We start from the raw sequence: 14755 nt of genomic DNA on the forward strand, positions 1-14755 counted from the left end.
GTGGGGGGAAGGGGAGAGAAACCTGGGCGTGAGCAGGGGGTGGGGGTGCGGGGGAAGGGGAGAGACACACTTAGCATGAGCGCGAAGGGGAGAGACACATGGGGCATGAGCGGGGGTGGGGGGGAAGGGTATAGACACAGGGCATGAGCAGGGGTTGCGGGGAAGGGGAGAGAGACACAGGGCATGAACGGGGGGTGGGGGGGAAGTGAGAGACACACGGGGCATGAACGGGGGTGGGGGGAGGGGAGAGACACACGGGGAATGAGCGGGGGGTGGGGGGTGGGTGGGAGGGGAGATACACACGGGGCATGAGCGGGGTGCGGGGCAGGGGAGAGACACGGGGCATGAGCGGGGGAGAGGGGAAGGGGAGAGAGACACGGGGCATGAGCGGGGGAGAGGGGAAGGGGAGAGAGACACGGGGCATGAGTGGGGGGTGGGGGGAAGGGGAGAGAGAAACGGGGCATGAGTGGGGGTGGGGGGGACAGTAGGGAGACATGGGGCATGAGCGGGGGGTGGGGGGAAGGGGAGAGAGGCACGGGCATGAGTGGGGTGTGGGGGTGGGGGGAAGGCGAGAGACACATGGGGAATGAGCAGGGGGTGGAGGGGGAAGGGGAGAGACACACGGGGCATGAGCGGGGGTGGGGGGGGAGGGGAGAGACATGGGGCATGAGCAGGGGGTGGGGGAAGGGGAGAGAGGCACGAGGCATGAGCGGGGTGTGGTGGAAGGGGAGAGAGACATGGGGCATGAGCGGTGGGGTGTGGGGGAAGGGGAGAGAAACACAGGGCATGAGCGGGGTTGGGGGGAAGGGGAGAGACACGGAGCATGAGCGGGGGGTGGGGAGGAAAGGGGAGAGACACACGAGGCATGAGCGGAGGGTGGGGGGGAAGGGGAGAGACACATGGGGCATGAGCGGGTTTGGGGGGAAGGGGAGAGACACGGGGCATGAGCGGGGGGTGAGGGGAAGGGGAGAGAGACATGGGACATGAGCAGGGGGGTGGGGGGAAGGGGAGAGAGACACGGGGCATGAGCGGGTGGTGGGGGGAAGGGGAGAGAGACACGGGGCATGAGCGGGAGTCGGGGAAGTGCGAGACACAAGGGGCATGAGTGGGGGGCAGCGGGGAGGGGGAGAGACACACAGGGCATGAGCCGGGGTTGGGGGTTGGGGAGAGTGGAGAGATACACGTGGCATGAGCGGGGGGTGGGAGGGAGGGGAGAGACACACTGGGCATGAGCGGGGGTGGAGGGAGGGGAGAGACACACAGGGCATGAGTGGGGGGTGGGGGGAAGGGGAGAGACACGGGGCATGAGCGGGGGGTGGGGGTAACACTAGGGAGACACGGGGCATAAGCGGGGGTGGGGGGTAACATGAGGGAGACACAGGGCATGAGCGGGGGGTGGGGGAAAGGAGAGAGACACAGGGCATGAGCTGGGGTGGGGGGTTACACAACGGAGACACTGGGCATGAGCGGGGGGTGGGGGAACAGGGCACACCGGGCATGAGCGGGGGGGGAACAGGGGAGACACACGGGGCATGAGAAGGGGTGGGGGGAACAGAAGAGACACACGGGGCATGAGTGAGGGGTGGGGGGAAGGGGAGAGAGACACGGGACATGAGCAGGGGGGTGGGGGGAACAATAGGGAGACATGGGGCATGAGCTGGGGGTGGGGGGGAGGGGCGAGACACACGGGTCATGAGCGGGGGGTGGAGGGGAAGGGGAGAGAGATAAGAGGCATGAGCCTGGGATGGGAGGAAGGGGAGAGGCACACGGGACATGAGCTGGGGGTGGAGGGAAAGGAGGGAGACACGGGGCATGAGCGGGGGTGGGGGGAAGGGGAGAGAAACACGGGGCATGAGCGGGGGGAAGGGAGAGACACAGGGCATGAGCGGGGGATGGGAGGAAGGGGAGAGACACATGGGGCATGAGCGGGGGGTGGGGGGAGAAAGACACGGGGCATGAGCGGGGGGTGAGGGAAGGGGAGAGAGACACAGGCATGAGTGGGGGGTGAGGGGGGGAAGGGGAGAGACACACAGGGCATGACCGGGGGTGAGGGGAGAGAGACACGGGGCATGAACGGGGAGTGGGGGGGTAGGGGAGAGAGACACGGGGCATGAGCGGGGGGGTGGCGGGAAGGGGAGAGAGACACGGGGCATGAGCAGTGGGTGGAGGGGAAGGGGAGAGACACGGGGCATGAGCGGGGGTTGGGGGGGTAACACAAGGGAGACACAGGGCATAAGCAGGGGGTGGGGGCAACAAGGTAGAAAGGGCATGGTGGGGGGTACCACAAGGGAGACACGGGGCATTTGTGGGGGGTCAGGGGGGTTCACGAGGGAGACACGGGGGATGAGCGGGGGGTGGGGGGAAGGGCAGAGGGTCAGGGGCATGAGTGGGGGTAGGGGGTAGGGGAGAGAGACACAGGGCATGAGCGGGGATGGGAGGGAGGGGAGAGACACACGGGGCATGAGCGGGTGGTGGGGGAAAGGAGAGAGACACGGGGCATGAGCGGGTGGTGGGGGGTACACGAGGAGGACATGGGGCATGAGTGGGAGGGGGTGGGGTTAACATGAGGGAAACACAAGGCATGAGCGGGGGTGGGGGGAACACGAAGGAGACACAGGGCATGAGCGGGGGCAACAGGAGACACGGGGCATGAGCAAGGTGTGGGGGGAACACGAGGGAGACACGGGGCATGAGCGGGGGTGGGGGGTAACACGAGGGAGACACGGGGCATGAGCAGGGGTGGGGGGAATAGGAGAGAGACACGGGGCATGAGCGAGGGTGGGGGGAACAGGGCACACACATGGGGCATGAGCGGGGGGTGGGGGAAGGAGAGAGACACGGGGCATGAGCGGGTGGTGGGGGTACACGAGGAGGACATGGGGCATGAGTGGGAGGGGGTGGGGTTAACACGAGGGAAACACAAGGCATGAGCGGGGGTGGGGGGAACACGAAGGAGGCACAGGAGCGGGGGCAACAGGAGACACGGGGCATGAGCAAGGTGTGGGGGAACACGAGGGAGACACGGGGCATGAGCGGGGGTGGGGGGTAACACGAGGGAGACACGGGGCATGAGCGGGGGTGGGGGGACTAGGAGAGAGACACGGGGCATGAGCGGGGGTGGGGGAACAGGGGAGACACGGGGCATGAGCGGGGGGTGGGGGGTAACACGAGGGAGACACAGGGCATGAGCGGGGGGTGGAGGGGAACAGGGGAGACACAGGGTATGAGCAGGGGGTGGGGGAACAGGGCACACACAGGGCATGAGCGGGGGTGGGGGGACGGGGCATGAGCAGGGGGTGGGGGAATAGGGCACACATGGGGCATGAGCGGGGGTGGGGGGAAAGGAGCGAGACAAGGGGCATGAGCGGGGAGTGGGGGAACACGAGGGAGACACGGGGCATGAGCGGGGGTTGGGGGTAACACGAGGGATACACGGGGCATGAGCGGGGGGTGGGGGGAACACGACGGAGACACAGGGTATGAGCGGGGGGGTGGGGGCAACAGAAGAAACACGGGGCATGAGCGGGGAGTGAGGGGGTACACGATGGAGACACAGGGCATGAGCAAGGGTGGGGGGAACACGAAGGAGACACAGGGCATGAGCGGGGGGTCGGGGCAACAGGAGACACATGGGGCATGAGCAGGGGTGAGGGGTACAAGAGGGAGACATGGGGCATGAGCGAGGGTGGGGGGAACAGGGCACATGGGGCATGAGCGCGGGGTGGGGGGAACAGGGCGCACACACGGGGAATGAGCGGGGGTGGGGGGAACAGGGCACACACACGGGACATGAACGGGGGTGGGGGGAACAGGGCACACACATGGGGCATGAGCGGGGGGTGGGGGAAAGGAGAGAGACACAGGGCATGAGCTGGGGTGGGGGGTAACACAACGGAGACACTGGGCATGAGCGGGGGTGGGGGAACAGGGCACACCGGGCATGAGCGGGGGGGAACAGGGGAGACACACGGGGCATGAGAAGGGGTGGGGGGAACAGAAGAGACACACGGGGCATGAGTGGGGGGTGGGGGGAAGGGAGAGAGACACGGGACATGAGCAGGGGGGTTGGGGGAACAATAGGGAGACATGGGGCATGAGCTGGGGGTGGGGGGGAGGGGCGAGACACACGGGTCATGAGCGGGGGGTGGGGGGGAAGGGGAGAGAGACAAGAGGCATGAGCCTGGGATGGGAGGAAGGGGAGAGGCACACGGGACATGAGCTGGGGGGTGGAGGGAAAGGAGGGAGACACGGGGCATGAGCGGGGGTGGGGGGAAGGGGAGAGAAACACGGGGCATGAGCGGGGGGAAGGGAGAGACACAGGGCATGAGCGGGGGATGGGAGGAAGGGGAGAGACACATGGGGCATGAGCGGGGGGTGGGGGAGAAAGACACGGGGCATGAGCGGGGGGTGAGGGAAGGGGAGAGAGACACAGGCATGAGTGGGGGGTGAGGGGGGGAAGGGGAGAGACACACAGGGCATGACCGGGGGTGAGGGGAGAGAGACACGGGGCATGAACGGGGAGTGGGGGGTAGGGGAGAGAGACACGGGGCATGAGCGGGGGGTGGCGGGAAGGGGAGAGAGACACGGGGCATGAGCAGGGGGTGGAGGGGGAAGGGGAGAGACACGGGGCATGAGCGGGGGTTGGGGGGTAACACAAGGGAGACACAGGGCATAAGCAGGGGGTGGGGGTAACAAGGTAGAAAGGGCATGGTGGGGGGTACCACAAGGGAGACACGGGGCATTTGTGGGGGTCGGGGGGGTTCACGAGGGAGACACGGGGATGAGCGGGGGGTGGGGGGAAGGGCAGAGGGTCAGGGGCATGAGTGGGGGGTAGGGGGTAGGGGAGAGAGACACAGGGCATGAGCGGGGATGGGAGGGAGGGGAGAGACACACGGGGCATGAGCGGGTGGTGGGGGAAAGGAGAGAGACACGGGGCATGAGCGGGTGGTGGGGGGTACACGAGGAGGACATGGGGCATGAGTGGGAGGGGGTGGGGTTAACACGAGGGAAACACAAGGCATGAGCGGGGGTGGGGGGAACATGAAGGAGACACAGGGCATGAGCGGGGGCAACAGGAGACACGGGGCATGAGCAAGGTGTGGGGGGAACACGAGGGAGACACGGGGCATGAGCGGGGGTGGGGGGTAACACGAGGGAGACACGGGGCATGAGCGGGGGTGGGGGGAATAGGAGAGAGACACGGGGCATGAGCGAGGGTGGGGGGAACAGGGCACACACATGGGGCATGAGCGGGGGGTGGGGGAAAGGAGAGAGACACGGGGCATGAGCGGGTGGTGGGGGTACACGAGGAGGACATGGGGCATGAGTGGGAGGGGGTGGGGTTAACACGAGGGAAACACAAGGCATGAGCGGGGGTGGGGGGAACACGAAGGAGGCACAGGGCATGAGCGGGGGCAACAGGAGACACGGGGCATGAGCAAGGTGTGGGGGGAACACGAGGGAGACACGGGGCATGAGCGGGGGTGGGGGGTAACACGAGGGAGACACGGGGCATGAGCGGGGGTGGGGGGAATAGGAGAGAGACACGGGGCATGAGCGGGGGTGGGGGGAACAGGGGAGACACGGTGCATGAGCGAGGGGTGGGGGGTAACACGAGGGAGACACAGGGCATGAGCGGGGGTGGAGGGGGAACAAGGGAGACACAGGGTATGAGCAGGGGGTGGGGGGAACAGGGCACACACAGGGCATGAGCGGGGGTGGGGGGACGGGGCATGAGCAGGGGGTGGGGGAATAGGGCACACATGGGGCATGAGCGGGGGTGGGGGGAAAGGAGCGAGACAAGGGGCATGAGCGGGGAGTGGGGGGAACACGAGGGAGACACGGGGCATGAGCGGGGGTTGGGGGTAACACGAGGGATACACGGGGCATGAGCGGGGGGTGGGGGGAACACGACGGAGACACAGGGTATGAGCGGGGGGTGGGGGCAACAGAAGAAACACGGGGCATGAGCGGGGAGTGAGGGGGTACACGATGGAGACACAGGGCATGAGCAAGGGTGGGGGGAACACGAAGGAGACACAGGGCATGAGCGGGGGGTCGGGGCAACAGGAGACACATGGGGCATGAGCGGGGGTGAGGGGGTACAAGAGGGAGACATGGGGCATGAGCGAGGGTGGGGGGAACAGGGCACATGGGGCATGAGCGCGGGTGGGGGGAACAGGGCGCACACACGGGGAATTAGCGGGGGTGGGGGGAACAGGGCACAGACACGGGACATGAACGGGGGTGGGGGGAACAGGGCACACACATGGGGCATGAGCGGGGGGTGGGGGAAAGGAGAGAGACACGGGGCATGAGCGGGTGGTGGGGGGTACACGAGGAGGACATGGGGCATGAGTGGGAGGGGGTGGGGTTAACACGAGGGAAACACAAGGCATGAGCGGGGGTGGGGGGAACACGAGGGAGACACGGGGCATGAGCGGGGGTGGGGGGTAACACGAGGGAGACACGGGGCATGAGCGGGGGTGGGGGGTAACATGAGGGAGACACGGGCATGAGCGGGGCGGGTGCAGGAGGGAAACACGGGGCATGAGCGTGGGGGTGGGGGGACAACAGGAGACACGGCGTCATGAGCGGGGGGGTACACGAGGGAAACACAGGGCATTAACGGGGGTGGGGGGAAGAGGGGAGACACGGGGCATGAGCGGGGGTGGGGGGAATAGGAGAGAGACACGGGGCATGAGCGGGGGTGGGGGGAACAGGGGAGACACGGGGCATGAGCGGGGGGTGGGGGTAACACAAGGGAGACACGGGGCATGAGCAGGGGGTGGGGGTAACACGAGGGAGACACAGGGCATGAGCGGGGGGTGGAGGGGAACAGGGGAGACACGGGGCATGAGCAGGGGGTGGGGGGAACAGGTCACACACAGGGCATGAGCGGGGGTGGGGGGACGGGGCATGAGCAGGGGGTGGGGGAATAGGGCACACATGGGGCATGAGCGGGGGTGGGGGAAAGGAGCGAGACAAGGGGCATGAGCGGGGAGTGGGGGGAACACGAGGGATACACGGGGCATGAGCGGGGGGTGGGGGGAACACGACGGAGACACAGGGTATGAACGGGGGTTGGGGGCAACAGAAGACACACGGGGCATGAGCGGGGAGTGAGGGGGTACACGATGGAGACACAGGGCATGAGCGGGGGTGGGGGGAACACGAAGGAGACACAGGGCATGAGCGGGGGGTGGGGGCAACAGGAGACACATGGGGCATGAGCGGGGGTGAGGGGGTACAAGAGGGAGACATGGGGCATGAGCGAGGGTGGGGGGAACAGGGCACATGGGGCATGAGCACGGGTGGGGGGAACAGGGCGCACACACGGGGAATGAGCGGGGGTGGGGGGAACAGGGCACACACACGGGACATGAACGGGGGTGTGGGGAACAGGGCACACACATGGGGCATGAGCGGGGGGTGGGGGAAAGGAGAGAGACACAGGGCATGAGCGGGTGGTGGGGGTACACGAGGAGGACATGGGGCATGAGTGGGAGGGGGTGGGGTTAACACGAGGGAAACACAAGGCATGAGCAAGGTGTGGGGGGAAAACGAGGGAGACACGGGGCATGAGCGGGGGTGGGGGGTAACACAAGGGAGACACGGGGCATGAGCGGGGGTGGGGGGTAACATGAGGGAGACACGTGGCATGAGCTGGGGGTGGGGGGTAACACAAGGGAGACACGGGGCATGAGCGGGGGTGGGGGGAACAGGGCACACGGTGCATGAGCGTGGGGTTGGGGGGAACAGGGAAGACACACGGGGCATGAGAGGGGGGTGGGTGGAACAGGAGAGACACGGGCATGAGTGGGGGGTGGGGCAAGGGGAGAGAGACACGGGGCATGAGCAGGGGGTGGGGGGGAACAGTAGGGAGACACGGGGTATGAGCAGGGGTGGGGGGGAAGGGGCGAGAGACACAGGGCATGAGCGGGGGGTGGAGGGGAAGGGGAGAGACACAGGGGTCATGAGCGGGGGGTGGGGGGGAAGGGGAGAGAGACATGGGGCATGAGCGGGGGATGGGAGGAAGAAGAGAGACACACGTGACATGAGCTGGGGGTGGGGGGAAAGGAGGGAGACACAGGGCATGAGCGGGGGTGGGGGGAATGGGAGAGACACATGGGGCATGAGCGGGGGGTGGGGGGGAGAGACACGGGGCATGAGCGGGGGGTGGGGGAAGGGGAGAGAGACACAGGCATGAGCGGGGGGTGGGGGTGGGGGGGAAGGGGAAAGACACTAGGGCATGAGCAGGGGTTGGGGGGTAACAGGGGAGACAGGGCATGAGCGGGGGGTGGGGGGTAACTCAAGGGAGACACGGGGCATGAGCAGGGGTGGGGGTAACACGAGGGAGACACGGGGCATTAGCGGGGGTGGGGGTAACACTAGGGAGACACGTGGCATGAGCTCGGGGTGGGGGTAACACAAGGGAGACACGGGGCATGAGCGCGGGGTGGGGGGAACAGGGCACACGGGGCATGAGCGGGGGGTGGGGGGAACAGGGGAGACACACAGGGCATGAGAGGGGGGTGGGGGGAACAGGAGAGACAAGGGGAATGAGTGGGGGGTGGGGGGGAGGGGAGAGAGACACGGGGCATGAGCAGGGGATGGGAGGAAGAGGAGAGACACACGGGACATGAGCTGGGGGTGGGGGAAAGGAGGGAGACACAGGACATGAGCGGGGGTGGGGGGAAGGGGAGAGACACATGGGGCATGAGCAGGGGGTGGGGGAGAGAGACACGTGGCATGAGCGGGGGGTGGGGGAAGGGGAGAGAGACACAGGCATGAGCGGGGGGTGGGGTGGGGGGAAGGGGAAAGACACACGGGGCATGAGCAGGGGTTGGGGGGGTAACAGGGGAGACAGGGCATGAGCAGGGGGTGGGGGTAACTCAAGGGAGACACAGGGCATGAGCAGGGGTGTGGGTAACACGAGGGAGACACAGGGCATTAGCGGGGGTGGGGGGTAACACAAGGGAGACACGGGGCATGAGTGGGGATAACACAAGGGAGACACAGGGCATGAGCTGGGGGTGAGGGGTAACACAAGGGAGACACGTGGCATGAGCTGGGGGTGGGGGGTAACACAAGGGAGACACGGGGCATGAGCGCGGGGTGGGGGAACAGGGCACACGGGGCATGAGCGGGGGGTGGGGGAACAGGGGAGACACACGGGGCATGAGAGGGGGGTGGAGGGAACAGGAGAGACACGGGGCATGAGTGGGGGGTGGGGGGGAAGAGGAGAAAGACAAGGGGCATGAGCAGGGGGTGGGGGGAACAGTAGGGAGACACGGGGTATGAGCAGGGGTGGGGGGAAGGGGCAAGAGACACAGGGCATGAGCAGGGGGTGGAGGGGAAGGGGAGAGACACACAGGTCATGAGCGGGGGTGAGGGGGAAGGGGAGAGAGACATGGGGCATGAATGGGGGATGGGAGGAAGGGGAGAGACACACGGGACATGAGCTGGGGGTGGGGGGAAAGGAGGGAGACACGGGGCATGAGCGGGGGTGGGGGGAAGGGGAGAGACACATGGGGCATGAGCGGGGGGTGGAGGGGAGAGACACGGGGCATGAGCGGGGGGTGGGGGAAGGGGAGAGAGACACGGGGCATAAGCGGGGGGTGGGGGAAGGGGAGAGAGACACAGGCATGAGCGGGGGGTGGGGGGGAAGGGGAAAGACATACGGGGCATGAGCGGGGGTGGGGGGAAGGGCAGGGAGACACAGGGCATGAACGGGGGGTGGGGGGAAGGGGAGAGAGACACGGGGCATGAGCGGAGGGTGGTGGGAAGGGGAGAGACATGGGGCATGAGTGGGGGATGGGGGGAGGGGAGAGACACACAGGGCATGATCGAAGGGTGGGGGCAAAGGGAGAGACACGTGGGGCATGAGCGGGGGTGGGGGAAGGGGAGAGACACGGGGCATGAGCGGGGTCTGGGGGGTAACACAAGGGAGACACGGGGCATGAGCGGGGGGTGGGGGGTAACAGGGTAGAAAGGGCATGGGTGGTGGGGTAACACAAGGGAGACACGGGGCATGTGCGGGGGGTACACGAGGGAGACACGGGGCATGAGCGGGGGGTGGGAGGGTAACACACGGGAGACACAGGGCATGAGCGGGGGGTGGGGGGTTACACAAGGGAGACACGGGGCATGAGCTGGGGGTGGGGGGTAACACAAGGGAGACACAGGGCATGAGCGGGGGGTGGGGGGAAGGGGAGAGAGACACGGGGCATGAGCGGGGGTTGGGGGCGGAAGGGGAGAGAGACACGGGGCATGAGCGGGGGTGGGGGGGAAGGGGAGAGAGACACAGGGCATGAGCGGGGGGTGGGGGGGATGGGGAGAGAGACACGGGGCATGAGCGGGGTGGGGGGAAGGGGAGGGAGACACGGGGCATGAGCGGGGGGTGGGGGTGAAGGGGAGAGAGACACGGGTTATGAGCGGGGGTGGGGGGAAGGGGAGAGAGACACGGGGTATGAGCGGGGGGTGGGGGGGAAGGGGAGAGAGACACGGGGCATGAGCGGGGGTGGGGGGAAGGGGAGAGACACACGGGGCATGAGTGGGGGGTGGGGGAAGGGGAGAGAAACCTGGGCGTGAGCAGGGGGTGGGGGTGCGGGGGAAGGGGAGAGACACACTTAGCATGAGCGTGAAGGGGAGAGACACATGGGGCATGAGCGGGGGTGGGGGGAAGGGTATAGACACAGGGCATGAGCAGGGGTTGCGGGGAAGGGGAGAGAGACACAGGGCATGAACGGGGGGTGGGGGGGAAGTGAGAGACACACGGGGCATGAACGGGGGTGGGGGGAGGGGAGAGACACACGGGGAATGAGCGGGGGGTGGGGGGGAGGGGAGAGACACACAGGGCATGAGCGGGGGGTGGGTGGGAGGGGAGATACACACGGGGCATGAGCGGGGTGCGGGGCAGGGGAGAGACACGGGGCATGAGCGGGGGAGAGGGGAAGGGGAGAGAGACACGGGGCATGAGTGGGGGGTGGGGGGAAGGGGAGAGAGACACGGGGCATGAGTGGGGGGTGGGGGGGACAGTAGGGAGACATGGGGCATGAGCGGGGGGTGGGGGGAAGGGGAGAGAGGCACGGGCATGAGTGGGGTGTGGGGGTGGGGGGAAGGCGAGAGACACATGGGGAATGAGCAGGGGGTGGAGGGGGAAGGGGAGAGACACACGGGGCATGAGCGGGGGTGGGGGGGAAGGGGAGAGACATGGGGCATGAGCAGGGGGTGGGGGAAGGGCAGAGAGGCACGAGGCATGAGCGGGGGGTGGTGGAAGGGGAGAGAGACATGGGGCATGAGTGGTGGGGTGTGGGGGAAGGGGAGAGAAACACGGGGCATGAGCGGGGTTGGGGGGAAGGGGAGAGACACGGAGCATGAGCAGGGGGTGGGGAGGAAAGGGGAGGGACACACGAGGCATGAGCGGAGGGTGGGGGGGAAGGGGAGAGACACATGGGGCATGAGCGGGTTTGGGGGGAAGGGGAGAGACATGGGGCATGAGCGGGGGGTGAGGGGAAGGGGAGAGAGACATGGGACATGAGCAGGGGGGTGGGGGGAAGGGGAGAGAGACACGGGGCATGAGCGGGGGGTGAGGGAAGGGGAGAGAGACACAGGCATGAGTGGGGGGTGAGGGGGGGAAGGGGAGAGACACACAGGGCATGACCGGGGGTGAGGGGAGAGAGACACGGGGCATGAACGGGGAGTGGGGGGTAGGGGAGAGAGACACGGGGCATGAGCGGGAGTCGGGGAAGTGCGAGACACAAGGGGCATGAGTGGGGGGCAGGGGGGAGGGGAGAGACACACAGGGCATGAGCCGGGGTTGGGGGTTGGGGAGAGTGGAGAGATACACGTGGCATGAACGGGGGGTGGGAGGGAGGGGAGAGACACACTGGGCATGAGCGGGGGTGGAGGGAGGGGAGAGACACACAGGGCATGAGTGGGGGGTGGGGGGAAGGGGAGAGACACGGGGCATGAGCGGGGGGTGGGGGTAACACTAGGGAGACACGGGGCATAAGCGGGGGTGGGGGGTAACACGAGGGAGACACAGGGCATGAGCAGCGGGTGCAGGAGGGAAACACAGGGCATGAGCAGGGGGGTGGGGGTACAGGACGGAGACACGGGACATGACCGGAGGGTGGGGGGGCAACAGGAGGCACGGGGTATGAGTGGGGGGTACACGAGGGAAACACGGGGCATAAACGGGGGGTGGGGGGAAGAGGGGAGACACGGGGCATGAGCGGGGGTGGGGGGAATAATAGAGAGACACAGGGCATGAGCGGGGGTGGGTGGGACAGGGGTGACACGGGGCATGAACGAGGGGTGTGGGGTAACAGGGGAGACAGGGCATGAGCGGGGGGTGGGGAGTAACACAAGGGAGACACGGGGCATGAGTGGGGTGGGGGTAACACGAGGGAGACACGGGGCATGAGTGGGGGGTAACACAAGGGAGACACGGGGCATGAGTTGGGGGTGGAGGGTAACACAAGGAAGCACAGGGCATGAGCTGGGGTGGGGGGTAACACAACGGAGACACTGGGCATGAGCGGGGGGTGGGGGAACAGGGCACACCGGGCATGAGCGGGGGGGAACAGGGGAGACACACTGGGCATGAGAAGGGGGTGGGGGGAACAGAAGACACACACGGGGCATGAGTGGGGGGTGGGGGGAAGGGGAGAGAGACACGGGACATGAGCAGGGGGGTGGGGGGAGCAATAGGGAGACATGGGGCATGAGCTGGGGGTGGGGGGGAGGGGCGAGACACACGGGGTATGAGCGGGGGGTGGAGGGGAAGGGGAGAGACACACGGGTCATGAGCGGGGGTGGGGGGGAAGGGGAGAGAGACACGGGGCATGAGCCTGGGATGGGAGGAAGGGGAGAGGCACACGGGACATGAGCTGGGGGTGGGGGGAAAGGAGGGAGACATGGGGCATGAGCGGGGGTGGGGGGAAGGGGAGAGAAACACGGGGCATGAGCGGGGGGGAAGGGAGAGACACAGGGCATGAGCGGGGGATGGGAGGAAGGGGAGAGACACATGGGGCATGAGCGGGGGGTGGGGGGAGAAAGACACGGGGCATGAGCGGGGGGTGAGGGAAGGGGAGAGAGACACAGGCATGAGTGGGGGGTGAGGGGGGGAAGGGGAGACACACACAGGGCATGACCGGGGGTGAGGGGAGAGAGACACGGGGCATGAACGGGGAGTGGGGGGTAGGGGAGAGAGACACGGGGCATGAGCGGGGGGGTGGCGGGAAGGGGAGAGAGACACGGGGCATGAGCAGGGGGTGGAGGGGAAGGGGAGAGACACGGGGCATGAGCGGGGGTTGGGGGTAACACAAGGGAGACACAGGGCATAAGCAGGGGGTGGGGGTAACAAGGTAGAAAGGGCATGGGTGGGGGGTAACACAAGGGAGACACGGGGCATTTGTGGGGGGTCGGGGGGGTTCACGAGGGAGACACGGGGCATGAGCGGGGGGTGGGGGGAAGGGCAGAGGGTCACGGGGCATGAGTGGGGGGTAGGGGGTAGGGGAGAGAGACACAGGGCATGAGCGGGGATGGGAGGGAGGGGAGAGACACACGGGGCATGAGCGGGTGTGTGGGGGGTAACAGGGTAGACAGGGCATGGGTGGGGGGTAACACAAGGGAGACACAGGGCATGAGGGGGGTTGGGGGTAACACAAGGGAGACACGGGCATGAGCTGGGGGTGGGGGGTAACACAAGGGAGACACGGGGCATGAGCGGGGAGTGGGGGGAAGGGGAGAGAGACACGGGGCATGAGCGGGGGGTGGAGGGAAGGGGAGAGAGACACGGGGCATGAGCGGGGGTTGGGGGAAGGGGAGAGAGACACGGGGCATGAGCGGGGGGTGGGGGGAAGGGGAGAGAGACACGGGGCATGAGTGGGGGTGGGGGGAAGGGGAGAGAGGCACGGGCATGAGTGGGGTGTGGGGGTGGGGGTAAGGCGAGAGACACACGGGGAATGAGCGGGGGTGGAGGGGGAAGGGGAGAGACACATGGGGCATGAGCGGGGGTGGGAGGAAGGGGAGAGACACAGGGCATGAGCGGGGATGGGGGGAAGGGGAGAGAGACCGGGGCATGAGTGGGAGGAAGGGGAGAGACACACGGGCATGAGTAGGAGGTGGGGGTGGGGGTGGGGGGAGGGGGAGAGACACACGGGGCATGAGCGGGAAGGGGAGAGACACATGGGGCATGAGCGGGGGTGGAGGGGAAGGGGAGAGAGACAGGGCATGAGTGGGGGTTGGGGGAAGGGGAGAGAGACACGGGCATGAGAGGGGGTGGGGGTGGGGGGAAGGGGAGAGACACAGGGGGCATGAACAGGAGGTGGGGGTAAGGGGAGAGACACACGGGGCATGAGCGGGGGTGGGGGGAAGGGGAGAGACATGGGGCATGAGCAGGGAGTGTTGGGAAGGGGAGAGAGACATGGAGCATGAGCGGGGGGTGGGGGGAAGGGGAGAGAGACACGGGGCATGAGCGGGGGGTGGGCGAAGGGGAGAGAGACACGGGGCATGAGCGGGGGGTGGGGGGAAGGGGAGAGAAACACGGGGCATGAGCAGGGGGTGGGGGGAAGGGGGAGAAACACACGGGGCATTAGCTGGGCGTGGGGGAAGGGGAGAGACACATGGGGCATGAGCGGGGTTGGAGAGGAAGGGGAGAGACATGGGGCATGAGCGGGGGTGGGGGTGAAGGGGGAAAGACACACGGGGCATGAGTGGGGGGTGGGGGGGAAGGGGAGAGACACAT

The sequence above is a fragment of the Ambystoma mexicanum genome, chromosome 5p (genome assembly GCF_040938575.1).
Source record: "Ambystoma mexicanum isolate Mex_15411 chromosome 5p, UKY_AmexF1_1, whole genome shotgun sequence".
Taxonomy (NCBI): Eukaryota; Metazoa; Chordata; class Amphibia; order Caudata; family Ambystomatidae; genus Ambystoma; species Ambystoma mexicanum.